This window comes from Malaclemys terrapin, chromosome 15 (assembly GCF_027887155.1).
Source record: "Malaclemys terrapin pileata isolate rMalTer1 chromosome 15, rMalTer1.hap1, whole genome shotgun sequence".
Classification (NCBI taxonomy): Eukaryota; Metazoa; Chordata; order Testudines; family Emydidae; genus Malaclemys; species Malaclemys terrapin.
Genome location: NC_071519.1, coordinates 8,418,230 through 8,444,889, shown reverse-complemented (window position 1 = coordinate 8,444,889; position 26,660 = coordinate 8,418,230). Strand labels below are relative to the sequence as shown.

The 26,660-nt window shown below is 49.3% G+C and overlaps 1 long non-coding RNA gene and 1 other non-coding gene across 3 annotated transcripts; one reads left to right on the top strand and one right to left on the bottom strand.

Annotated features, from left to right (window-relative positions):
• Nucleotides 1–202: 202 nt before the first annotated feature.
• LOC128823118 (uncharacterized) lies at nucleotides 203–26,660 on the bottom strand. Of its 2 annotated transcripts, none has more exons than XR_008441670.1 (10): nucleotides 26,106–26,660; nucleotides 25,263–25,349; nucleotides 23,306–23,527; nucleotides 22,644–22,666; nucleotides 21,111–21,226; nucleotides 20,779–20,810; nucleotides 18,778–18,802; nucleotides 17,470–17,558; nucleotides 16,650–16,776; nucleotides 203–1,891 (listed from the first exon to the last, which is right to left on the bottom strand). It is a non-coding gene; the product is annotated as an uncharacterized LOC128823118 (long non-coding RNA). The 2 variants fall into 2 exon arrangements; XR_008441671.1 differs by having other exon boundaries at nucleotides 21,111–21,223.
• Nucleotides 26,556–26,627, top strand: TRNAM-CAU (transfer RNA methionine (anticodon CAU)). The gene has a single exon. It is a non-coding gene; the product is annotated as a tRNA-Met (tRNA).

Sequence of the window (26,660 nt, the reverse complement as noted above, 5' to 3'; positions counted from 1 at the left end):
TCTGTCGCTGCACTGTGGGACACTTACCTTGAAGAATCCTGACATCTCCAGGGCCGTGCCTGTCCTGGGACCATGAGTATGTGAGTGTGACCTCCCCCTTATTTTGAGCTTAGCTATCAAAATGTAACCCTTCTGCCCCTCTGAGTTGTCACCAACAAGGGCCAGGTTCAGTATCTAGGGGTTCTGTTTCAATAACGTAATGCAAAACCAGCTCAAGCCCCCACCCAGTGACCTGGGACAATTACATACCATCCCCCGAGCACCTCTAGGAGGCAATACTTCCCCTCTCACAAGCATGGAGTCTGAGTGTAGCAAAAGCCTTTTAATAAAGGAGGGAAACAATGTGGCATTATGTTGGGGAAACACCACAAACAGGATTCATAACACAAACCATGAGCAAAAGACCCACCTCCAAGTAACTTTGGCAGTGTGCTTTTCCCCTCAGGGTCTTAAGTCCAATCACCCCAAAGTCCAACAACCCAAAAGTTTCTGTCCTTGGTCAGTGCCACCCCAGAGTTCAAATGTTTATCTGCAGAGTTTAACCCCCCCCCCCCCCACCAGCCTGGTTGGAAACACGGGGTGTTAAGGGGCACCTTACGTGGTCCGAGGCCAACTGTCCCACCTCTCCGTGGAGTTCTGCTGCAGCCTTCACCACAAATGGCTCTGTTCTACCAGCCGCGCCACGCCGCTCCAGCTATCCCCGCAAACTGCTCTACTCCGCTCACTGTTCCATGGGCTGCTCCAACCATCCCACAAACTGCTCCACTCTACTAGCTGCTTAGCAATATATCTTCAGGCTCCCCCACTAGTTAACACAGTACTCAATTATCTCATCCTAGCAATTTTAGCTCTTAGTAATATCAGCTTGTAGTGGAAGAGCCCCAGTACACCATTGGCCCAAAGTGAATTCAGTTCAGCAACCTCTAGCTAGATTTCTAATAGAAACAAAATCAGATCTGCTATTCAACAGTGGAAAAAGAGAATAGCACAATTAGTGGTCAATGACCTGAAAAGGAACCCATATCCTGAAGTACACATATATATCCCCAACCACTCTTACTTCACTGGGTGTTGGAACCCATGTCCCTTGTCTAGTGAGTGCTACTTAGGTGATGGTGAGACCCTCTGTCATAAAACAGTTTCATTGTCCTTGATTCACATCATCAGGGTAACAACACTTTATTCCTCCTGCCCCAATAACAGAGAAACTGAGGATCCTACAGCTGCCAAAGTGACCATTTTGGGCTGCTGTGGGCTCATGCTAGGCAGTGTGGGTGTGCCTATTCAAACAAGATCAGCCCCTAAAGCTCTTTTCCACACTCGCCATAATTCACCACCAGATGTCAGGGTAGAGCTCATCCTGACTCTGCATATATATTATATAGGATATATTATACAAATATAATAAACGTGCTGCTTTCTGCCAAACTCTGGTGGGTCATTAGTCCTTCCTAAGCTTACTAGCTGGCCCAATTTTGGATAACACCTGCAATAACCCCAACCCCTGCATGACAGAGGGTGGTGAAATGAGCTGAGAAAAAGCCTTGGCATCAGCAGGGGAAAGCTAGAGGACCTAGGCCAGTCACCTTTAGAAGCCTTGTGGTTTGGTCTCCTCTGACCTTGGTCGTTGGCCTATGAAGGCTGGCTATTCCTGCTGGCCTCCTTTGCGTGACTTGCCAAAGGCGGAAGTGAGGCAGGAATGGGACAAAAGAAGAAAGTCATGCTGAGGAAGCTAAGCACCCCAGTGCAACTAAGTGGAGTTAGTAGAGCACCATCATTCGTTCTGCCAAAGCCTGGGAAGGTGTGGTTGGCTGCTGGGAGGTAGAATCCTGTGACTGTCTCTTTGCATCCCAGGGATGGCTACTTGCACACAAGGAGTTGAAGGATGGTTCTGGGTGAAAGGAAGACAAGCAAAGCTATGGAAGGAAATTTGGGTGCGGGCTACAGTCTCCGCACTGGGGGAGGGGGTTGGGGTGCAGGAGGGGTGGCGCTTACCCCGGGCAGTGCAGCTCCCGAAGTGACCGGTACACACAGTCCTTCGCCAGCAGCTCCTAGGTGGGTGGGGTCAGAGGGTTTCCATGTGCCACTGCCTGCAGGCACTGCCCCCAGAGCTCCCATTGGCTGAAGTTCCTGGCCAATGGGAGCTGAGGCGTTGGTACTCGGGGCAGGGGCAGCACATGGAGACACTCCCCCCCGCCCCAGGGGATGCCGGGACATGCCAGCAACTTCTGGGAGCAGCATGGAGGGACAGAGGTAGAGTGGGCAGGGAGCCCCCTTAATGCTGCTGGCACATCTCTGCACACCCATTGGGGAGGGGAGCAGAGGGTCTCCATGCACTGCCTGGGGTAGCGGCAGTGCACAGAGCTGCCTCCCCTCCCACCAGTACTGTTTTTACCTTGGTTCAACTAGCACCATGGCACCAGGCCCATGGTCCAAAGGGGCCCCAGCCCACTCTTCTCCGCACCCGCTCTCTCCTGTGGGGGCAGAAGCTTGATGCTGCTGGTTCCTGCTGCAGCAGGGCAGCATACGCCAGCAGCCAGGCTCCTCTCTCACCTCTTCCCCCAGTGTGCTCCGTTCCTGCCCCTCTCCCTGCCACCGATCAGCTGTTTGCCGGCAGGAGGGAAGGGGAAGAGTGGAGCCTCAGTGCACTCCCCACTCCAGGGAGGAGGAGGAGACAAGGTGGGGGCAGGGTCTTGGGGAAGGGGCTGGAATCAGGGCATAGGCCCTCCAGCCCCCTGCTGTGAACACCCCCATGACAACAGCCCACACCCCCAGCTCTGTGCCCACCCTGACCCCTGAACCCACCTCACACACTACCAGCCCCCTGCCCTGACCTCTGCACCCCCCACACCTCCCCAGCCCCGTGCCCTGACCCATGCACCCCCTCACACCTCCCCAGTCCCCAGCCCTGACCCCTGCTCCCCCTTACACCTCCCCAGACCCCTGCCTGACTCCTGCACCTCCCCACATCCTCCCCATGCCCTGCTTCCTGCACCTCCCCACATCCCCACCCCCATCCAGAGCACCAAACGGGAGCTCCTGCACCGCCACTCATTCCCACCTGCACCTCTCTTACCAAAGAGGAGCTGCCCCAGGTAAGCGCTCCACAAGCCAACCTCGTGCCCCAACCCTGAGACCCTTCCCCCACCCTAGCTCCTGGCCAGACCCTGCACCCCAATGTTTCTTTTACAATTTTTGAAAAGATCATGAAGTGGGCCATCAAGATCCATGGGTAGGCTGTGGAGGTTTTATACCACGTTGGGCAGGAGCTACAGAAAGAAAAAGGTTGGGAATCCCTGCTCCAGGGAATCCCAGAGAATAAAAACTCAATCCGACTCAGTGCTGCCAACTCCAATGGTTTTGCCTTGAGTCTCATGAGAGTTATTGTTTTCCTTAAAGCCCCAGCTCCTGGAGTCAAGTGGAGATGTGATGATTTCAGCCTTCGCTCCTAAAGAAACAGTACCTTTCTAGCCCTTATGGCTGTGGAGAAAGATTCAAAATGTCACCCCAGTGCGCCCTAAAGGCTCATTAAGCAGAAGGCAAATAAAAAGATCCCCAAATCTATTAATATTACATAATGTCATTATTTTAAAGCCAATCTCATGATTTTTGGTGAGCCTGACTCAGGGTTTTTGAACCTTTGGGGTTGGCCATTTTGCAGACTGAGAGCTGGGCACTCTCCTTCACATCCAGCGCACCCAGACTTTTCTAAAGCATTAACTCTTTCTTCTCCTTCATGGCACTTTAATGCAGCTGGGAATCCCAATTCCTAGACTTGCTTTTCCACAGACAGTGAATTCCCCACAGTGCTGTTCCAGAGGCTCCAGTCCCCCACCCCAGGATTGATGTGGCAGTAACCTCACATCACCCCTTTGTGACTCCCAAGGACCCTGCAGGGACAGCAGCTGGTCTCTAGGCCACCTGGGGAGAGGGGGCAGTTCAACTCCTATGTCAGCAGGCTCCTGCTGCCCGGAGGTGACCATATTCTCACAGCCCCTCCACCTCATACTGAAACCCACATGGACTCTCCCCCTTACAGCACCTCCACCTCACACTGACACCCCCAGACTCTCCGCCTCACAGCCCCTCCTCTTCACACTGACACCCACATGGAGTCTCCCCTTCACAGCCCCTCCCTTCACACATAAAGGTACTTGTTTGCTGGAGCCTGACATTACAAACCCAGGTGTGAGATTTCTGAGGATTTACTCACTGAGTCCCCTCCCCCTCTCACCGCTCCCCTGAGTGCAGAGGGGCTGTGCTCAGGCAGCCAGTTTCATCCAGGTGTTTCACCCCCTAGGCTCCCAGAGTCTCATTTGACTGAATTTACCAGTGACACTGCGCGTGGGCGGCGGCTATAAGGGGCTCGGGGAGGCTGAGAATCCCCAAACAGGGCAAGAAATGCTGGATGTGACACACCTCTCTTTGGAGGAGTACTGGGCCACCGCCTTTGGAGTGCCACCAAAAGAACCTCCTGAGGAGTGGGGAAACCACTGGTACTCTCACCATGGCCCTGCCTCTGCTCTGCCCCCATGTCCTGCCTCCCCTCAGCCTCTTTCCCCGAGGACACCCCCCCCCCCCGCCACTGTGGTAAGCAGATCTTCCACCTCATCAGCCCCGAGCCAGGCCTCCGTGCTGCAAATTATTCCAGCATCTGGGAAGGAAAGCACAGTAGCCCACAGCTCCAGCTCTGGTGGCTCTTTGCTCTCACTGGGATAGGAGGCAACAAGTCTATCACTGCTCAGTGTGGCGAATATCTCTGTGATTTCTGCACATCATGGTGGGGAGTTTCCCCACTGATCACATTTCTTGCTGGAAGGGGAACAGGAGAGAGAAGAGGCATTTCCCCCGTTTCATTCCTCTCCATTTTCTGTTCCTCCCTTCCCTTCCATGGTCCTCCCTTGAATTTCACGTTCTGCAGTGGCGCCCTCCCCGCACCCAGGACTTCGGAGAATCTGGAGCAGGAAGATCCCATGGGATCCTCAGTGATCAAGAGACTTTTCCATCTTCCAGGAGACCTCAACTTGGGACTAAAAGCAGCTCTGGGCTTTTCCTCTCTCCCTTATAGATTCATAGATTCATAGATTATAGGACTGGAAGGGACCTCGAGAGGTCATCGAGTCCAGTCCCCTGCCCGCATGGCAGGACCAAATACTGTCTAGACCATCCCTGATAGACATTTATCTAACCTACTCTTAAATATCTCCAGAGACGGAGATTCCACAACCTCCCTAGGCAATTTGTTCCAGTGTTTAACCACCCTGACAGTTAGGAACTTTTTCCTAATGTCCAACCTAGACCTCCCTTGCTGCAGTTTAAACCCATTGTTTCTGGTTCTATCCTTAGAGGCTAAGGTGAACAAGTTCTCTCCCTCCTCCTTATGACACCCTATTAGATACCTGAAAACTGCTATCATGTCCCCTCTCAGTCTTCTCTTTTCCAAACTAAACAAACCCAGTTCTTTCAGCCTTCCTTCATAGGTCATGTTCTCAAGACCTTTAATCATTCTTGTTGCTCTTCTTTGGACCCTTTCCAATTTCTCCACATCTTTTTTAAAATGCGGCGCCCAGAACTGGACACAATACTCCAGCTGAGGCCTAACCAGAGCAGAGTAGAGCGGAAGAAGGACTTCTCATGTCTTGCTCACAACACACCTGTTAATGCATCCCAGAATCATGTTTGCTTTTTTTGCAACAGCATCACACTGTTGACTCATGAAGCCTCTTCCTTGCCTCTTGGGTCTGAATTAATGTCTCATTTCCCACTATCTACTTGAAAGAAACAAATGTTTCTAACCCAGGTGAGTGGAGTTAATTAAGTTCTCCCCCACTGCAACTTGAGACCATTGCTCCTTGTTCTGTCAAATGCCACCACTGAGAACAGCTGATACCCATCCTCTTTGAAACTCTTGCTCAGGTAGTTTAAAGCCCCCACTCTTCTCTTCTGCAGACTAAATAACCCCAGTTCCCTCAGCCTCTCCTCATAAACCATGTACCCCAGTCCCCTAATCATTTTCATTGCCCTCCACTGGACTCTCTCTAATTTGTTCACATCCTTTCTGTAGTCGAGGGCCCAAAACTTGATGCAGTACTCCAGATGTGACCTCACCAGTGCCGAATAGAGGGGAATAATCACTGCCCTCGATCTGCTGGCAATGCTCCTACTAATGCAGCCAATTTGCCATTAGGCTTCTTATAGCAACAAGCACACACTGTTGACTCATATCCAGCTTCTCATCCAGGTCCTTTTCTGAAGAACTACTGCTTAGCCAGTCGGTCTGCAACCTGTAGCAGTGCACGGGATTCTTCCATCCTAAGCACAGGACTTTGTGCTTTTTTATAGGGGAGAGTTTTAGGGCTATTGTGATTCAGGTAGCCATACTATAGGATGCCTTCCCGGTGTGAATTTGACAGGTGGATCAACATAGATGCACATTGTGACCCTTCTCAAGGAGCTGAGGGCTGTGAGTTTCCTTGTTGCCACCTGCCATTAGGAAGAGGGACTTTTGCTTTTGGCAGCTGGATGTTAGTGACCAAACTCAACCAGCCTGTCAGGCACTCAAGCACCCACCTCTGAGCTACAGCAGCCCTGCCAGTTGACTATAGAGGCACCCTAGCCCTGACTTCCTTCAATGTGTCCCCCTCTGGGGTCCAGCCCCAATCACCAGATACTCAGAGAAATCACAGATCCTCCCTTCCCGAAGCAATGGTATATCCCAGGTTACCAGTTTTACTGTAGACCATGGCTATTGTATCACACACAGCACTTGAGTACAGTCATCGAAGAAATGGAAATGTATTTAACAAGGGATAGAGATTTAAACAGAAACAAATGTGAGTGATGGAAACGAACCATAACCAACAAAACAAAATCATAAAATGCAACCTACACTTTTTAATAGTTACCTTTCCTATCTAAGTAGATTCTCACCTCACACGTCAGTCCTAGAAGCCAGGGCCCTGCCTTTCATGAAGCACCACTGGTCAGTAGGGATCTCCTTGGTGAATGGACCCAGACTGTTTTTCTCCACCCTGTTATAAACTGAATCAGTCTTTTGTCTTTATTCACAGAAAGGACTATCTCCTGATTGTCATATTGTCCTTTTAACTTCCACAGGGTTTCAATGTCTATAGTTTGTCTTTGATGGTTTTCCATTGGTTTTTCTGGGTTGGTGCAAAGGTTGACAATTTAGCAATACATCGCATAACTGATTAGCAAGGGACGGAAGACAATTCCCTCCCATTTGAATGGGCCGTCCCCACCAAGACCTATGACTGGGTTGACTCACCCTCATGACAATACCACATGGACATAATTTTCTATGTACTTACATTACTCCTTAAATATGACATGTACACACCTCTCGTAGTGCGTAGGACTATCAATAATTTACAAGTATTCAGTAGAGATCTCACTGCTATGCTTCCTGGATAAATAATATAAAAGCACTGAATTAGGTGTGGCGAATTTGTCAGGTCTGAGTTGCTTGTGAATAACAGTGACCCCTTTGACAATTGGCACCAATAAGCTTTTGTCACGCATGCAATGAGCTATACAGTCACACCCTGATATAATAGAAAGGTCAGCACAAAAAATAGAAAAAGGAACAATAAGATATCAAAATAACAATGGTTGGAACTCTCCATTTCTCTCAGTCTTTGCATTCATGGGTACTAAAAGCTGTAGGTACAGTTGAGGAACCAGGTGATAGGACAGCTGGCTCAGCCCTCCATACTAGCACCTTTCTCACATACAGGGAGATGGGTCAAATTTGGAATTGATGTCATGACTCGCTTCCCATAGGGAATCAATCTGTCAAAGACTGGAAATATTCTTCTGACAACCTAACACTGTCTACACTGGGGCTCAGGTCACAATAACTACTACTCTGAGTGGAGAGGACTTTTCACACCCCTGAGAGATGTGGCTATGTCAACACAGCTTTTCAGCATAGACCAGCCTTTAGATGTCTTATTGACCTGAAAGGTAATGGACTTCAACCTTTTTCTTCTTATTGATGGTTGACGATTGCAGCTTTATTTGTTATCAGAGCTGGAGATTCTATTCAAAAATAGCTATTTTTCTGCAGCTATTATATTTCCAACACTAATTTTATAAACATTTTTTAACACCTACAATGGATTAATTCAACAAAAAACCCACTTCTATTTCCTCAACATCTGCGTCATGAAGGGCAGCATTCCCCATAACATAGGATTAGCTAGGAGAGATCTTTTGGGAACAAAATACATGGGCATTTTGCCTACTTCAAAATCATTTATCACGGAATTCCCTCCCCAGATCATGTGAGACAATATTGAATTCAACAATTGAACTACACTGTGACCATATGCACTTCCTTCAGTTAGTTGGGGTTCTGCTGTTGTTCACCATTTCTGAATGGAGATTTTAAATCACTGCTGTTTCTTTGTTAGCATGTCCAGTAAATTGGAGAGTTCTCTCCTGTTGACAGAACTGCATTTGAACTTTCTCCATGTCATCATGGAGGGTTGGGAAAAAGTAAAGCTGAAGTGAGAAATGATGACTTTAGCAAATGGTCATATGTCTTAAGTTCTCCAATAAATCTGAGGTACATCCTATCAAACTCAACTAATATCCAACTGGGTGACCAAACAGTCTTCAGGAAAGATAGAAATCCACATCAAAGAGAGATAGAATACATGGCATGACAGGGAAATTGGGCATGAACATGTGACTTGCTCATGAGACTCCAAACTCCAGCTTGTTGCTATAATTTTTCACAGTAAGAACAATGAAATGCCCTCCACATGACAAAAGCTATAAAAGGCCCTGGAAACACCTCCATTTTCTCTTCAATCCTGCTTCTTACCTCTGGAGGAACTTTGCTACAGAGTGAAGCTCTGAAAAAAGGACTGTGACCCATCCAAGCTGTAGATGTACTCCAGAGACTTGACTTAAACCAGCAGTTTATTCCATCACGGTTACAAGCCTGAACCAAGAACTTTGCCATTACTGTATGTAATTGATTCCCTTAGCCGATTTTAACTCTCACCTTTCTTTCTTTTTATGAATAAAACTTTAGATTTTAGATACTAAAGGATTGGCACCAGTGTGATTTTTGGGTAAGATCTAAGTTGTATATTGACCCAGGAGTGGCTGGCCCTTTGGGATCAGAAGAAACTATTATTTAATGACACTGGTTGTAAAGAACCACTCATCTCTGAATCCAGTGTTTTTGCTGGTGTTATAAGAACTGGAATGCCTGAGAAAACTGCCTTTATGTTTTCTTGTTAGCCAGAGTGGTGAAACAGGAGTTTACTTTTGTGGGTGGTTTGGTCCATCTTATAAAAGAATAACCACAAGTTTTGGGTTGTTTTTTCCCTATTTCTCAGCAATTTGTCCTGAATTTGGCATCCTCAGTTGTGACCCACTAAGGCGTGGTGACAGAGTGCCAAGGGAGGGGGCTGGGTCATGTATTTACAGGGAGTTCGGTGACCCAACCTTCATATAGTCTCCCTTGGTAACCCCTCTTTAGGGTATGTCTACAGTGCATCAGGGAGTCAGCTGCCTTCCAGGCTGAGTCTCACACTAGTGCATTAAAAATGGCTGTGGAGACATTGCTTTGATGTTAGGGCTCTTCTTGGAGCTCAGACCGTCCAGCCCACCCACTCCCCTCAAGTCCTGGCTTTAGAACCGAAGCTACAGCCCAACCAACAGTGCCTACACCGTTATTTGTAGTGAGTCAGCATGGACTCTGGCTGGGAGGCAGTTTCCAGACACTGTGCAGACATACCCTTAATGGGCGACACGCTAGGTTTAGCTTTTTCCAAGGCTGACCCCCTGTTCCCCTTAGAACCATAGAGTTAAAAGGGACCCCAAAGATCATCTAGTCTAACCCCCTGCCAAGGTGCAGGATTTGCTGCAACTAAACCACCCAAGACAGATGGCTCCAGCCTCCTTTTGAAAACCTCCAGGCATCTGTTCCATTGTCCTACTGTTCTTCCAGTTAGGAAGTTTTTCCTGAGATTTAATCTAAATCTGCTGTGCTGTAGTTTGAACCAACTGATTCTTGTCCTGCCCTCTGTGGCAAGAGAGAAGAACGGTTCTCCATCCTTTGTATAGCAGCCTGTAATGAGGAAGACCAGCAAGGACCACAACCCGCCCATTGGGCTACAGAGCCAGGAAAGCCACCTCCACCCCTCCGGAATGAGGGGCGGGAAACGAAGCAGAAATACAAAAGGAGGGACTTGCAGCTCAGTTGGGCTGGAGCTGCTGAGGGAGACAAATGCTTATCACAAGCTGCCGGAGCGGGACACTGAGGAGCTGCTGGGGCTGCTGCCAGAGGACTGGCCAGAGCTCCCAGCGTCACCAGCCAGTCGAGGGGCCAATGAGCCGATGATGGGGCTGCCACAGACCACCGACGGAGGTCAGAGGTACCTGGGAATTGTTGGAAGTAGCTCAGGGAAACTAGACCATCATCTGGTTGAGGGTTCACCTGACACTAAGTCAGTGTGTTGTGGGTGGATCCCCACTGATCCAGTGGCGTACTACACTGCCACTGTTAGGGCACTGGGCTGGGACCTGGTGGAGTCAGATTGCCCTGGGTCCCCCTACTTCCTGCCACCCCGCCTGTGGGGCGGTAGCCTCCTCAGCTTCGGCCAGGAGGCCTGTGTTGGTCTACCCTCCACCGAGCTAGGACGCTAGGCTGTTTGGTGCCCACACCTTCCTGAACTCTAGACTGTTGGTGCTCACCCTGGGCAAAACGCTTAATTGTTTGCTGTCCCACCCTGACTGAGGGCCTGGGATTGGAGACTTTGCAAATCTGCCCTGATTTCAGGCCAGAGCACTGACTGTCAGTGCCCAGTCCAGCCTGAGGGACGGGCATCATAGACTCACTATTGCTCAGCCTGGATCAAGTGCCCTGAGCTTTGAAGACTCCTAATTCCCCCTTAATTGATTGCAGTACTAAGAGCCCAACAGCGAGGAGGTGTGGCCTCCCTCAGAGACAGACCAGGAGGGACGGCCATGCACGATTACACAGCCTTTCAAGTATTTGAAGATCACGGTCATATCCCCCCCATTAACTCTTTTTTCCAAACTAAACACACCCAGTTCCATCAGCGTTTGTGCACTGGCTTGTGTTCCATCCCTTTGATCATATTTGTCACTTGCCTCTGGATTCTGTCCAGTTTTTCTACATCCTATCTAGTCACTGGGGACCAAAACTGGACCTAGGACTCCCCCTGAGGCCTAACCAGTGCTGAGTACAGCAGTACTATCATCACCTGTGATTTGCATGCTATGCTTCTCTTAATGCATTTGCTTCTTTTTGCATCATCACCACACTGTTGACCTCATGTTGAGGTTGTGATCCTCCACAACTTCCAGATCCTTCTCAGCGGTGCCCCTGCCATGCCAGTTATCCCCCATTCTGTATTTGTACATTGGGTTTTTCTTCCTCAAGTGTAGCACGTTATACTTGTCTTTGCTGAATTTCATTGTTGCCTATAGCCCAGTTCACCAATTAATCACGATCCCTTTGAAGTTTTGCTCTATCTTCCAAAGTGTTTGCAACCCCCACCCCCACAGCTTTGTGTCACCTGCAAATTTGATCAGTATGCTCTCTATTCTTACATCCAGGTCGTGAATGAAGATGTTAAATAACACCAGACCCAAAACAGAACCCTGTGAAACCCCATTTGAGAAATCCCTCCAATCTGACATCATTCCGTTAATAGTTACTCTTTCCTTGCGGTTGTTTAACCAAATATATATCCACTTCATGGGAGTTCCTGCATTTCTCCAGCTTACTCATGTGACTGTGTCAAAAGCCTTTTTGAAGTCCAGGTCTATTTTATCCATCAAACCATGTACCCTATCAAAGAAGGATATCAAGCTGGTTTGTCATGTTATGTTCTTAGTAAATCCATGCTGGCTGCTATCGATTACCCCTTCATTGTCCAGGTATTTGCAAATTGAATGTTTTATACATTGCTCTAGTAGCTTCCCTGGTATTGAGGTCAGGCTGACTAGTCTATAGTTCCCCAGCTCCTCCTTTTTCCCCTTTGTAAAGATGAGCACTATGTTAACCCTTCTCCAATCTTCTGGGACCTCTCCTGTTATCTGAGTTTGAAATATTGCCAGAGGCTCTGACATTCCATCAGCTAATTCTGGAGTGAACAGCAAGAAAGGAGGAGGGGGGCTGGTCTGGGGGATTAAGAGCTCTGTTATCAACATTTGAACTGTTGAGCTTGAGTTGATGGCTAGCCATCCACGAGGAGTCATCAGAGGGAGGCTGAGATTTCAGTTTGGACAGAAGGAGACAGGTCTGGAGTAGAGCGGTAGATCTGTGATTCATCAGCATACGGACAGTAGCAGAATTTGTGTTTGGGGGGTGAGATTTCCCAGAGATAAAGTGCAGAGGAAGTGACCAAGGACTGAGGCCTGTAGAACCCTCACAGAAAAACGGAGTGGGGGTGAGGACGATCTTCCTAAGGACACGCTGAAGAAGTGGTTACAGAGGTAGGAGGAGAGCCAGGAAGAAGACAAGATGTCAAGAAGATGACCATGGTCATTGGTATTAAAGGCAGCTGACAGGTCAAGAAGAATAAGGATGGAGTATTGGTTCTGAGCTTTGCTTAGAGAAAGGTCATTAGAGACTATGGCAAAAGCATTCTCAGTGGAGGGCCCCAAATATCTGCCTCCCTGAAACCTTCCCTTCCCACTGCCACCAGATCCTTCCTGCTCCTTGGAGCAACCACTCCCCATCCCCTTCCCACTAACCTCAGTCTTTTCCACTTCCAAGTATCCCAGATCTCCTACCCAATCCTCCCCCTCCAACAGCACCACTGCTGGGACCTCCACCCCCTTTTCTCCATTCCCAGGCTCCCACTCCCCCAAACCACCACACTGCCTCTTCCCAGGAGATTCTGTCTCTGATTCCTCACCTCCTCTTCCTTCCATGGTACCCATCCCTCCCTGATTCCGTCTAGTCTTCCACATACCTATCCCTTTCCTCCCACTACACTCAGCCTGCCCTACCTTGTGTCACCCTAAAGCACTAGCTCCCCCATCATATTCTCCCCTCACTGCTCCCTGATCTCCTCCCCCCTCCACCCCCACAAGAACTCCTGAACAGGAACCTCACACTGCTCTCACAGTCATTGGTTGGTTGGGTCAAGAGGACCTGCTGTGGCCACTGCCTCTGAGCTACACTCATTCAGCTGAGTCGGAGCGATACCACTGTTAACTTTCAGGCTATGTGTTTTGTGTGTTTTGGTTGCATTCTGAAGGAGTTCTTCTTAGATGTTTCCCCCTGATTCTAAAATGTCAGGGCTGAGAGCAATATTTTAAAGTGTTTTAAAATCTACTTGCAGACTCTGGCCTCTTCTGAGCTGCAAAGTTTTGTCAGCAGAGCTCTGTTTGTTAGGGATTGGAAAAACCACATCCTTAATTGACAGAATTATGCTGGCAAAATCTCTCATGCAGACACCGAATGCCGAAAAAGTCTATTAAAAATAAGGAAATCAAATGCCCATAACCTACATAAATACCAAGTACAGGTTGCCCAGTTCTGCTGCATACCTTTCCACTATGTGGGTGGTGGCTAAACTTACACCTCTGAAAACCAGAAAAGGAAGTGTTAATATACACACCACCCCTAAAATGCAACCTTAACTCTGTCCCTAGCCCTGCAGCTCCCACTAGCCACTGGGAATGGCTCAGTAAGGCTGGTGCAAAGGTTAACAAACGAACAAAGGAAGTGGAGGTTTCTCCATTTCTTGAAGTCTTTAAGTCAGAGTGGATGGCTTTCTGGAGGAGAATATTTTTTCTTTTTTAAATATGGAGATATGCCTATCTCATAGAGCTGGAAGGTCATCAAGTCCAACCCCCTTCCTTCACTAGTAGGACCAACTACTGATTTTGCCCCAGATCCCTCTAAGTGGCCCCCTCAAGGATTGAACTCACAACCCTAGGTTTATGAGACTAATAGTCAAACCACTGAGCTATTCCTTCCTTCCCAAAAGAAAAATGTGAAGATGCTGGGGATTGAACCCAGGGCCTGCTACATGTAAAGCATGCACTCTACCACTGAGCTATATCCCCAGCTACGTTAGATTTAGTCCAACACAAGGTATTTAGCTCAATACAGCAGTAACTGGATGAAATTCTATGACCTGTGTTATACAGGAGGTCAGACTAGATGACCTAATAGCCCTTTTCTGGCCATAAAATCTATGATTCTACAATAGATATGAAGGACGAAGAACGTGCCATTGTTTGTGTTGTGTTCAGAAATGGGCAGGGGTAAAAGTAACTTAAAGGACTTACCGGTACTCCAGAGTCCTGCGGAGGGGGAGGGGCCTCGGCTGGAAGAGGCGTGGCCTCTACCGGAAGAGATGGGGCCTTTAAATCCCAGGGCTTTTAAATCTGGATTTAAAGGGCTCGGGGATCCGGCTGAAGCTAGGAGCCCCGGGCCCTTTAAATCACCCCCGGAGCTACCAGCTGCAGAGGCAGCTGGGAGCCCTGGGGTTTGGGCAGGGGTGAAAGTAATTTACATTTCTTACCCATATGGTCCAATCGCAAGCAAGCAACCCACCTCTCCTACGTACTTCATGGATCCCTCCCATTGCATGACATAGATATAGAAAATAAAGCTGCTACTTCTACTAAAAATACTGTCTGTAATAAAACTTTAATACTGGAATAAGCCTGAAAAAGGGAAAACTCACTGTCACATTTTTCTCCATGTTTTCCCTCCTCCTCCAGCCAGGCTGCCAATGCTAGGCTCCCTGCTTTCTCCCTGCCTGGCACTCAGCAGCGGCTGCAGGGGCTTCCCTCTAGCTTGCAGCAGGGAGCAGGGAGACTGGCTGAGGGAGGGAGAAGCCTGTCCCCTGCATAAAAAGAGTTTAAACTCAGCTGTTCCCTGCGCAGTTCAGCTCCCAGCGTTAGGAGCCGTTTCTGGCATCATCCTTGTTAATTCACTCCCAGTTGTGAGGGGGAGGGCAGAGAAAGGTGTGTGTGACCATGGAAGGGGCAGTTCTTTTCTGCCCCTGGGATGATGGGATCTATTATACACAAAAAATACAATCAAAATCAGGAACCATTTCCAAGTTCAAATCTATCCCATTGCCTCCCCAGCAGAAGATCATGGTTGTGATGTCCAAACGGCTTGCAGATCCTCTTTGAAATGTTACTTTAAAAAAAAAAACACACAAAAAACATGGAGAACATGGTGGAAAGATGTGTCATGATGATCAGGGTTTATTTTGAGCAAATCAATTTTGCTAAAGCAACTAAAGATCACAGGGAAAGCAAATAGCCCCCATAGACAAAACCACAAAGGGATTGGAGGGGAAAACTGGATATTCAGGGAAATTATTGTGCCTCCTTTGAAAGAAGTAGTAGTTTTCATTCCACCCTCTTTATATATTGATTTGAACACCTGAAATGTCCTTAGGACATTGGGTGCAATCTCAGATCTCTTTTTGTTTTGTCCTGCCTGCAGAGTGCACAGGCTGAAATTGAAAAACTTTCTCTAATAGCGGACTCGCTATTCATTTCGTGTGTGGGACCTTCTTATACTCAGTGGAATCCCATGCCGTATGTGAAATTGTGGCTTGGAAAGGGCCGATGTGCAGCATATTCATCTCGAGGCATGGCACGACAACAGGGAGAGCAGCAGGAGCAGCTGTATGGCCCAATGTGAGAGATGCTATAAGGATGCTTTGCTCCATCCAGTCCTTCCCATGGATGCCCCTTTCTTGCCCACGCTGGGCTGGCCCACTCACACCTTCCATGTGCCAGGACTGAGCCGGGGGCTGGGGTGGCTTTGCTGTGGGTAGTGGTTCCTGTTGGAGCTGCAGCCCCCACCTGCCAACCCCTATTGCAGGCAGCAGCAGCAGGCATCTCAGCCATTCTCGCTGCTCACTGCAAGCTAGACCCTAGAGGAGAGCCCCTGCTGAGTGCGGGGTGGGGAGGAATGCAGAGCCTTACTGTCTGCAGCCTGGCTGGAGGAGGAGGGAGGAGACGAGAAACCAATGTGACAGTGAGTTTTCCCCTTCCACCTGCTTTTATTAGCTCTGGATTTAAGCTGTGCAGCCAAATGCTTGTATTTGTGATGTATATTTGTATTGGAGAGATCCCTTCATCCAGGGGGCAGAAAAGACCTGCCCCTGCTATGGTCAAACACACCCTCCCCCCAGCAACTGTGAGTGAAATTAACAAGGATGCCAGAAACGGCTCCTTACCCCAGGGGCTGAACCATGCAGGGAACAGCTGAGACTAAACTGTTCTTATGCAGGGGGCAGGCTTCTCCCTCCCTCAGCCAGTCTCCTTTTCTTACCGGTCCTCTGTACCAGCCTGTACCGGCTTACTTTCACCTCTGGAGATGGAAATACCAGCATTTATCGACATGCCCTCCAGCTCTGTGCACTGGGTCAGCTGTAACTGGATGGTGGAGGGAGTAGTTGGAGCACCTTGGCAGAGCTGTTACTGTGGTATGCAGAGAGGTGCATGTGAATCCTGAGGGACCTAGCCTTCCCCATTTCAATGCACTCAATGGGCTGTTGCTGAGACAGGGCAGATTAGAGGTGACATTGTGGGAGTGGCATGAACCTTAACTCTTCATTTCCCCTTCTAAGAACAGAGGGGACAGGAATCCTTACCCAGCGAAGTCACATTCCCATCATTCTCCTGCATGACGTCTCTGCAGAGGGCTCTTTGACGGGGGTCCAGCAGAGCCCACTCTTCCTTGGTGAAATACACAGCCACCTTCTCAAAAGTCACCAGCCCCTGAAAGAGCAAGAACTATTCATGGGGAAAAGGAGCCAATCAAATGGATGCTCTGACAGAGACACAGTCAGCAGAGTCCCACCCCCACCCTGCTCAGAGCAACCAGGAGGCAAAACAGGAAGTGAGATAGAGATCCCCTCATCCCTCCCAGCAAACAGAGGGGGAAGGGTCTTCTCATTCATCACACACTTACAAGCCAGAGGCTGATATGGGAAATGGGGTCCCCAGCAGGCTCCAGGGTTGGCTTCCCAGTAGGAATCCCAACAAACTTCCCATTGCCAGCAGCTGGAAGGAAGGGGAGGGCTTATCTACTCTAGGCCACACTGGTGGGTAACCTCCCACCCCACTCCTTTGAATCTTGTAGCAGCCTCTGGCGAGTAGGTTTATGTTCTTGCACTGGGAATCTCATACATTTTCCCAGCACTGTCCAGCATTCCCCCACCAGCCCCGTTCTACAAATACGATAATTTCCTCCCCAAACCCCATGAGTCTGTTCCCGGAATCCAGGACTTGGGTTAAACAATTCCCAGCAAGTTTGTCACATGCCTTGTCCCCCTCCCTTTCTCCACCCTGGGTATTTCCTGCCCCCATCCCACTTCCAGACTGAGCTCCCGCAAAGATCCCAGGCCCTCAGTATTTCCTGCCCCTCTCCCTCCAGCAGGAACTCACTAGCAACCCTGCAATAATCCCTACCTGGACTGGCTCCACTACAGCCAGTTCCCTTCCCTGTGGTGTGGGAGGCTGGGACAATCTGGAGCCAAAGGTGGGCGTTACTCTGCTGCCTATCAGGGTGAGAAGGGTAACAGGGAAGATTTCAGAAGTTAGTTTCTGTCACATCATAATTTGCCCTGGCTCTTTCCCTGCACAAAATGTTTCTGAGTCATATGCTGGGAAAACATTCCATCACTTTATCACAGCGCAGACCTTATCCCTTCCAGCAGCACTAAACCCACTGTGCTAGATTTAAAATCCTGGAAGCAACTCCCACAACAGTGGGGACCAGGCAGAGGCAGGGACAGGACAAAGACTCCATAATGCTGGTGTGATAAATTAAATGAAGTTTGCCGGTGATATTAAGATGGAAGCCATTGTCAATAGAGACAAATAGCGGAACATTAAGTGGGGCTCACTTCCATTTTCTGTTTTACGTTGCTCAGCCTCATGCTTCAGGGCCACAACTCACAGGGGTCAGGAAGGGATCTTTTCCCTCCAATGTATTTTGAGAGGGTTTTTAATCTCCTTCCTCTGAAGCTTCAGGAAATGCTGGAGAAGACAACAGGCTATTGGGCGGGGTGGACGAGGGCTGTGAGGTGACATCAATCACTCTCTCTCTCAGGGCTTGGCTGGCTGGTTCTTGCTCCCATGCTCAGGGTCTAACTGATCACTATAAGTGGGATGGGGAAGGAATATTCCCCCCGCGAATCAGGCTGTCAGTGATCTGGAGGGTTTTCATCTTCCTCTGCAGTGTGGGATGTGGGGCACTCACTAGGATTACTCGGAATTATCTCACTTAACCATTTCCCTGCCACTGCAGGGGCCTGCAGCACTGGTGCACCCCAGTCCCTCCTATTGTCTGCCTCGGGCATGTAAGGGTCTAGTCTCCTGGTGACTGCAAGACTTTTGTCTCACTCCAGCTGTTGGGTTTAGTGGGCGGGTGCTGGGTGGTGTTGGCAGCCAGTGCTAGACAGGACGTCAGACAAGATGATCCAGTGGTCTCTTTTGGCCTTAGACTTTATGACTCTATGACTGGATGTGGGCAGGTTTGGGAGCTTGTGACCTCCCGCCCCCTCCCCCCGCAAACACACACTTATTTCTCCTTCATTTTCTGTCTTCTCTTTTACCCTCTCCCCTCCCTCTGCCTGGGTGATTTAGTAACCAATGATCTATGGGTTCCTTTGCTCTCCTGCGATCACTGACAGCACTGAATGCTGGTTTGTATCCAAACTTTCTGCCTCGTCCCCATCTCTACTAACCACCAAAGATAATTCCAACAACACTCACATTTTGAACTCTCTTCCTTACTTCACTGTAAAAAGAAGACAAAAGTTCATAAGATCTTACCATACTCTACAGCAACAAGTTGATGAAAAGTAGGTTAAATTATTTGCAGCCATGAAGGCCATGCACAGGTGCAAGAAGACCAACTACAGAAAATTAAATTAATCCAAACAAAAGGGGGCTAATGTCGTTCAGGGCCAGTACTAAGATCTATGCTTGGTGAACAAGAAAACATGGGAACAAAGTTACCTATGCCAAATTTGGCCTTAGGGATATGGATTTAATTAGTAAACAAAATAATAAAAAATAAACTAAGCCACCCACTTTTAGTCCTTTTGGGACTTTTAAAAAGAGATTGGGGGGGGGGGGACAGGAGAAAGAAAATCATCTCCCACCTCACCCCTGACATGGCAAAACTGCTACTAAACTGATATATTTCCTTTCTGAGAGGCTTTTTTTCATTATATTTTAACTTGTATTCCCTCCTCTTTCTCCTCATGATGCATGATTATTAATGTGCACTTAATTTTGACCATAGTTCTATCCTGTTTCTCAGAAAGGCTGTAAGGCCTTGTCAATTAAAATATGTTCCAAAGAGACCCATTGCTCCCATGATTAGTGACTTTCTTAAAGTCTCTCAGTGCTGGTAAGCTAAACTATTTTTCTAAAAAGACCCCTCTTTTTAAGAGTAGGATTAGTAATGAAACTTATCCTGTTTCCCACAAGCCACTGCCTCTGTGCCCTTACTCTCTGGTGCAACACTTTCAAATAATTCTGCTGAGGATATTTCCCAGAAATTAATTATCATTGGGATGGCTAGGAATGTATTTGGGGGGGGAATTAAGATTCTATCTTAAATGAATGCAATCATTCCAAGAAATATAAATCAATTTAAGGCATAATGTAAGCATAAAAAAAAGTTTAGATTAAAAAGTTAATTAAAAGAACCAAACAAACGTTGCATTCTTAAAGAAGTGCAGGTTATGCAAAAAAAGAAATATTGAATTTTTTTTTAACAAAATTAGATGCTAATAGATGTTTTATTTAAAGTGTAAAAATCAGCTACAACCTGTGTCACAAGAGGTAAATAGTGCAGTAAAATAATTTAAAGTTAAAAATATGAATAGATTACCCATTTAAAAAGTCACAACAAAAAAAGTCTATTTTTTTAAAAAGCCAAAAAACTCTAACTTTACTAACAAACTTTCAAATAAATATGCTAAAGAAAAAGCTCCGCCTTTGTATTTTTTTAAAAAGGTATCAAGCAGCCATTCAAAAACAAGAAAGTTGTCAAGGTCTTAGTGGTCTTTAAAAAAAGGCTTTAAAATCAGACTATGTAAACTCAATTAAAAACACTATTAATATAACTGCAATTAAAACTGCAAAATAAAATTCTTGAAATTATTGTAGTCAGTAAAAAATGCAACAATTAAAGTAAAAGCAAATAAAATTAATGAGTACTAAAAAACTGCAAAACATTTTAAATGCTTACGTGATGTTGATGAGCTCAAACAGGTATCGGCAACCTTTGGCAAGCGGCTCACCAGGGTAAGCATCCTGGCGGGCCTGAGAGGTTTGTTTACCTGCCACATCCACCGGTTCGGCCGGTCACGGCTCCCACTGGCTGCAGTTTGCTGTCCCAGGCCAATGGGGGCTGCAGAAAGTGGCGCGGGACGACGGATGTGCTGCCTGCCGTCCCCATTGGCCTGGAGCGGCAAACCATGCCCAGTGGGAGCTGTGATCGGCTGAACCTGAGGACACCGCAGGTAAACAAACCGGCCCAGCCTGCCGGGATGCTTACCCTGGCGAGCTGCATGCCAAAGTTTGCCGATCCCTGAGCTAAAATATTTTAGAGAAGTCAGTTTAAAATATACTGGTGCAAGAACAAAGTAACATCGCTTCACATCATTACACAGCTTTCAGGTGCTGGAGGCTGTGATCCCTGTTGTTAACATGGTTATTGGTCTGAAATCTCCCCATGGCCAGTCAGGGACAGACACGTACCTGTGTTGCTCCCCAGCCCCGTCGCAGAGTCTCTAGGCGAAGGAGAAGATGGGAGAGGTGAAAATTCAGGCCCTCGCATTCATGGAAAAATCCCCATTGCTTATTAATGTAATTGCTGTTAACTACGAGATGGTGACAGAGATCAGAGACCGATAACGCAGCTGCTGCAGACAAAGCCAGCCCCACAGGGCCGCTTTATGGGGAAGGGCGACTCGCTGAGCTTGGCAGTGAGATGGAGCCGAGGATCAGTGACATCACTAGAGTCCCTGACTCCTCCCAAGGGCGAGGGTCACTCTAACCAGAGGAGATGCCACCTCCAGACTCCAATTCACCTTTGAATCCCAGCAGCACCTCCTGCAGGATGGCACTTTTCAGAGAGAAATCTCGGAGTCTCTTCTCCAGCTCCACAAACCCGGGCTCTGGTTTCCAAAACATCCCGTTCTCCCTGCTGGGGAAAGGAGGGGTGAGAAATAGGCCTGATCCCCAGACCCTGAGCCCAGCAACCCCCAAACTCCAGGAAACCTGGATCTGAGCTTTGTAGCCTGAGATGGTCATTATCATGATGAGTCACCTGCCCTCAACCCTGTGCTCCCCAGAGAGATGGGAAGTGGGGAGATACTAGAGCAAGGAATGGAGACATTGTTCAGGATCTTTCTCAGGGACGCTCTGGTTCTGTGGGGGGCAGAGCCACCCCCTATGCTAGTTTACTGCAGTAACAAGTGGTACCAGCACTGGGATTATGTGGAAAGGGAAGAATCATAGAATCATAGAATATCAGAGTTGGAAGGGACCTCAAGAGGTCATCTAGTCCAACCCCCTGCTCAAAGCAGGACCAATTCCCAGCTAAATCATCCCAGCCAGGGCTTTGTCAAGAGACACAGACCAAAGAGTGGACAGGTCCTACATGCTGACAGTGGCCACAGACAGAGCCCAGGTCTCCAAGAGGGAATGAACGTGGGCCCATAAACACCAAAAACCCTGAACCATTCAGCTGAAGCCATAACCCTGGGGCGTTCCGCTCTTTTGGCAGAAGGCCATTTTGCACTGTCTGTTATGGTCAGTGGCCCAGGGCATTATTTTAGGAGACCTTGCTCTATTCACAGCAGAACACCCACTGCTCTACATAGGACACCCATGTACAAGGAACAAGGGGAGAATCTGCCCTTCATATCGGAAATAAAATTTTAGCTCTCATTATTTTGCCAAGTCTTTGTCTATCACACTCAGTGTCACTCAGGAGGAAAACAACCCCCTCCCGGACACCCCTGTAGGGCCTCTGCTAGTTCTTCCCTGTGTTTCCCTTCCTCCTTTCTCCATTTCTCTCTTGCTTCCTTGTCATTGTGTCTCTCCTCTGTTCTTCCCTCCCTACAGCAATCCCCTATTCCCACCCTAAAAAGGCTATACTTCCGCCCCCTCCCCGATCCACCTGCTCAGTTGATCAGCTACTAATGTTGACATCAAAGTGTTGTCATTTCAGTTGACATTCCCATTACATTAACAGGGGATGGGAGAGTTCACTGTCAGAGCTATGGCTTCAGGCTGCTACCAGCCCCAGCAAGGCAACACTGTCTCCGTTTACACTGGGGAGTGCTGAGGGCCACCAACTCACTTTAAAAAATGCAAAAGCTGAGATTCTGCACCCTCTGAATACATGACATGGCCACATCAGTCCAGGAGACAGGCCTGGTCTGTCCCACCGGCCCTGTGTCTAGCAGCCCTGCTGTGATCTCATTAGTGATCAGACAGTAAACGGCTCTTCTCCTACCCGAGTCAGCCACTAGGGGAGACAGAATCACAGGAAGCTTCAGTGCAGTTATCAAACCTAACGGCCCATGAGGGGAAGGGAAATGGAGCCCTGAACTTACCTGCCCCCAGTGCTCCCAGCACCCTAAAAAGGGAGAGAAAGAAGAGGCCGTCAGTGGGATTGTCCCTGGGTGGGGAGGCCTCCTGCTCTGCAGAAGTCACCATTGAAGCCTCAGGCAGTAGGGGAATTTCAGGTTTACATTCCCAGAGCAGCTGCCACCCCCTACCAGGGACTTTCCCCTACACAGCCCCAGCAATCCCTGCGGGCAGGGCGCCACTGCAGAAATCTTCTCCCCAGGCACTTTATAGGCAGAAGATATATCTCTGCATTGAGAATCAAATTCCCTCCACTGCTGAGAGACCCAGAAGTCCCCTGGCCCCACTAAACCCATTAACCTGCAGTGAGAGGGACCTTAGGCCTGGCTTGGGACCTCAGCATGGTGGGAGAGGGGATTTCACCCTCCAAGTGCAAATGCAGACAGACATTTCCAGGAGAGAAGGTCTTGGGGCTGCAGCATCCAGGACTCCCAGGACCCATCCCTGTCGCCACTGCCAGACTCACTGTGTGACCTTGGGCAGGGCTCTGCCCCTCCCTCTGCCTCACTTTCCCCATTTGCCCCATAGGGATAATGCCCCTGACCCCACTCTGTAAAGTGCTTTGAGATCTAGGGCTCAGAAGTGCTTATAGAAACGCTGCGTATGATCATTGCAATAACAGCCTGACCTGCAGGGGTTAGCTCAGCGGCTGCTGCCCCTTCTTTCCTCCTCTCTCACTTAGCAGGGAAATCTCCCAGGACAGGCTGCAGATGCCCTTATCCCTTCTCTGGACAATGGCTCTCTCTAGCTCTTCCAGCCGGGACAGCAGCCGCTGCTCCTGCCCCTCCAGAAACCCTCGCAGCTCCTGCCACTCCCAGACGATCTTCTGCCTCTCAGCTTCCGTCTGTTTCTGCAACAGGGAGAGGGTGGCTCAGTAACAGGGGAACATAGAACATAAGAACGGACATACTGGGTCAGACCAATGGTCCATCTACCCCACTATCCTGTCTTCCGACAGTGGCCAATGCCAGGTGCCCCAGAGGGAACAACCCGAACAGGGAATCATCAAGTGATCCATCCCCTGTCGCCCATTCCCAGCTTCTGGCAAACACAGGCTAGGGACACCATCCCTGCCCATCCTGGCTAATAGCCATTAATGGACCTATCCTCCATGAACTGATCTAGTTCTTTTTAGAACCCAGTAAGTGTCTTGCTCTTCACAACATCCTTTGGCAAGCAGTTCCACAGGTTGACTGTGTTTTGTCTGAAGAAATACTTCCTTTTGTTTGTTTTAAACCTGCTGCCTATTCATTTCACTTAGAGACCCCTAGTTCTTGTGTTATGAGGAGTAAATAACACTTCCTTATTTACTTTCGCCACACAAGTCATGATTTTATAGATCTCTAACATATCCCTCCTTAGTCGTCTCTTCTCCAAGCTGAACAGTCTCACGCTTTGTCTACACTGGCACTTTGCTGGCAAAACTTGTCATTCAGGGGTGTTAAAAAAACACACCCTCAAATGACAAATTTTAGCGATGAAAAGTGCCAGGGTGAACAGCACTTTGTCAGCAGGAGCACTCTCATACCGACAAAGCTGCTGCCGCTTGTGGGGGGTGGAAGATTTTTGTCGGCAGAAGACCTCTCTCCTGCCAACAAACAGCAGCTACACTGCGCGCCTTTTAGCAGCACGGCTGTAGCGGCAAAACCATGTTGCTAAAAGCTGCGGAGTGTAGCCATAGCCTCAGTCTTATTAATCTATCCCCACATGTTCCATACCCTTCATCATTTTGTTGGCCTTCTCTGTACCTTTTCCAATTCCAATGTATTTTTTTTGAGATGGGGCGACCAGATCTGCAGGCAGCATTCAAGATGTGGACGTACCAGGGATTTATATAGAGGCAATAGGATATTTTCTGTTTTATTGTCTATCCCTTTCCTAATGATTCCCAATATTCTGTTTGCTTTTTTGACTGCTGTTGCAGATTGGATGGATGTTTCCAGAGAACTATTCACAGTGACTCCAAGATCTCTTTCTTGTGTGGAAACAGCTAATTTAAATACCATCATATTATGTGTATTTGATATGATCTTTTCCAATGTGTATTAGTTTGCATTTATCAACATTGAAATTCATCTGCTCGGTAACTGAGGAAAATCATAAATGCGCCTCGGGGCGGGTGGCAGAGTTATTTACCAGAACACAAGATCTCTTGCGGTGAGTGATGAGAAGTTCATTAATCCCGGGAAGAGAGGAGGGATCAGGGCAGGGGTGAGCTGTACATCACCAACAGGAGAGACTCTTCTCCCCAAAACCTCATCAACTCTCACCGAGCCAAATCCTCCATCTCTGCAGCCCACATTTCATCTCCTTCCCTCCCCCCCAGAAGCTAGAAAGGATCCCTAGTCACTGTGACATCCAGACAGCCCGTGGGCAGGTCTCTGGGCTAACGCAGACTGACCCTCTCCTGCCCAGCAGCCTCCTGCATCCTAAGGGCTTCATGTTACCCATGTATCTGACCCCGCAGGCTCCCTGGGCTCCAGTGGGGATGGTTCCCTGGCTGAGGCTGGCAGGGTGGGCTCTGCATTCACCATGTCATTCTTATGCCAGGCAAATCTAAGTGGCGGGGAGCTCTGGGGACCTACCAGCAGCTCCTCGCTTTGCCGCTCCTCCTCGGCTTTGGCTGCTTCTCTCTCTTTTCCCAGAGGGGCCAGATGCTTTTCTGGTACCTCCTGGAAGAAGCAGGGGAGGGAGGGTTAGAAACTGCTGTAAAGGGCCTCCCAGCTGTCAGATTTCAGGGCCCATCCTGCCTTGCAGACTCCTGTGCAGAGTCGCTGGGACTCAGACTGAGAGGAGATGGTGAAACAGGGAGCAGCTTTTCCAGAGAAAAGGCAGAGCCCCAGGCTGCAGTGACAGGGTTGCAGCCCAATTCCCCAGGGCCTCACCCACATCCCAAGCAGCCAACTTCAGACAGTCCCCCACTTTCCCCAGCTCCAGTCCCCAAAGCTCCCGCAGGGCCAAATCCGAACATGCAGCCCCCCAGACATCCCCCAATCCCCAGCCCTGACCCCCCAGCACACCCAAAACTCCCAGCAGCCCCAGTCCCCAGTACCAGCCGCTTCTTCCACCCCACAGCCCGGCTCTGACACCCCAGATCCACTCCCCAGCTCCCCCATCCCCTCGCTCCTGGGCTCCGAGCTCTGCAGCCGAGCCGCGCTCCAGGCCCCTCCTGCAGCTCCCGGCCCAGCCGCTCCCGGGCTCCGTCGCCCCGGCCCCGCAGCAGAGGCTGCTCCGCTCCGTCCCGCCCTGGACACTCGCCCCGGGCATCCCCGGGCAGCCCCTCTCCAGCCGCGGGGAGCTCGGGGACCCACCCGGGCAGGGGGCGAACCAGGCAGCCGGGCCCGGCCCCTCCTGGCAGGAGCGTGTCCGCCCCACGCGTGTCTCTGCCCACCCGGGCCCTGGCCGCTCCGCGCTGCCCCCGGACCCACCACGCTGCCCCGCGGGCTGCAGGGCTGGAGCAGCCTCCGCGCTGCGCTCCCGGCCCCGTCCATGGCCCCGCTGCAAAAACAAAGGGTTCCTGGGCTGGGGCAGGAAGAGGCGGCTCCTCCCGGGGCCTGGCCCTGCCCCGCCGGGCCCCTCGCAGGGGGTTTGTGACACTCGGGGAATCAGGAAATCCTCAACCTGGAGGGGGGCAGGAGACTGGCTGGATCTTACCAGGAGAAAAGCAGGGGGCGGGGCTGGTTTTCCTGAATCATTAGACTAAGGAGACCCCGGCTGAGAATGCAGCGACCACGTTTCAGTTCAACGTTGGAGATGTAACACAACACATATATAATCACCTTCCTCTAAAGCGTCTAAATCCCATGGGCACAACTCTCCAGTGCACAGCTTGTGAGCTGCACTGTGACTACATCCTTCAGGAAGGCCCTTTTTGCCACAGCAGAGTGGCGCAGCGGAAGCGTGCTGGGCCCATAACCCAGAGGTCGATGGATCGAAACCATCCTCTGCTAGCTTGTGTTTTATTACAACCCTGGAAATAATTC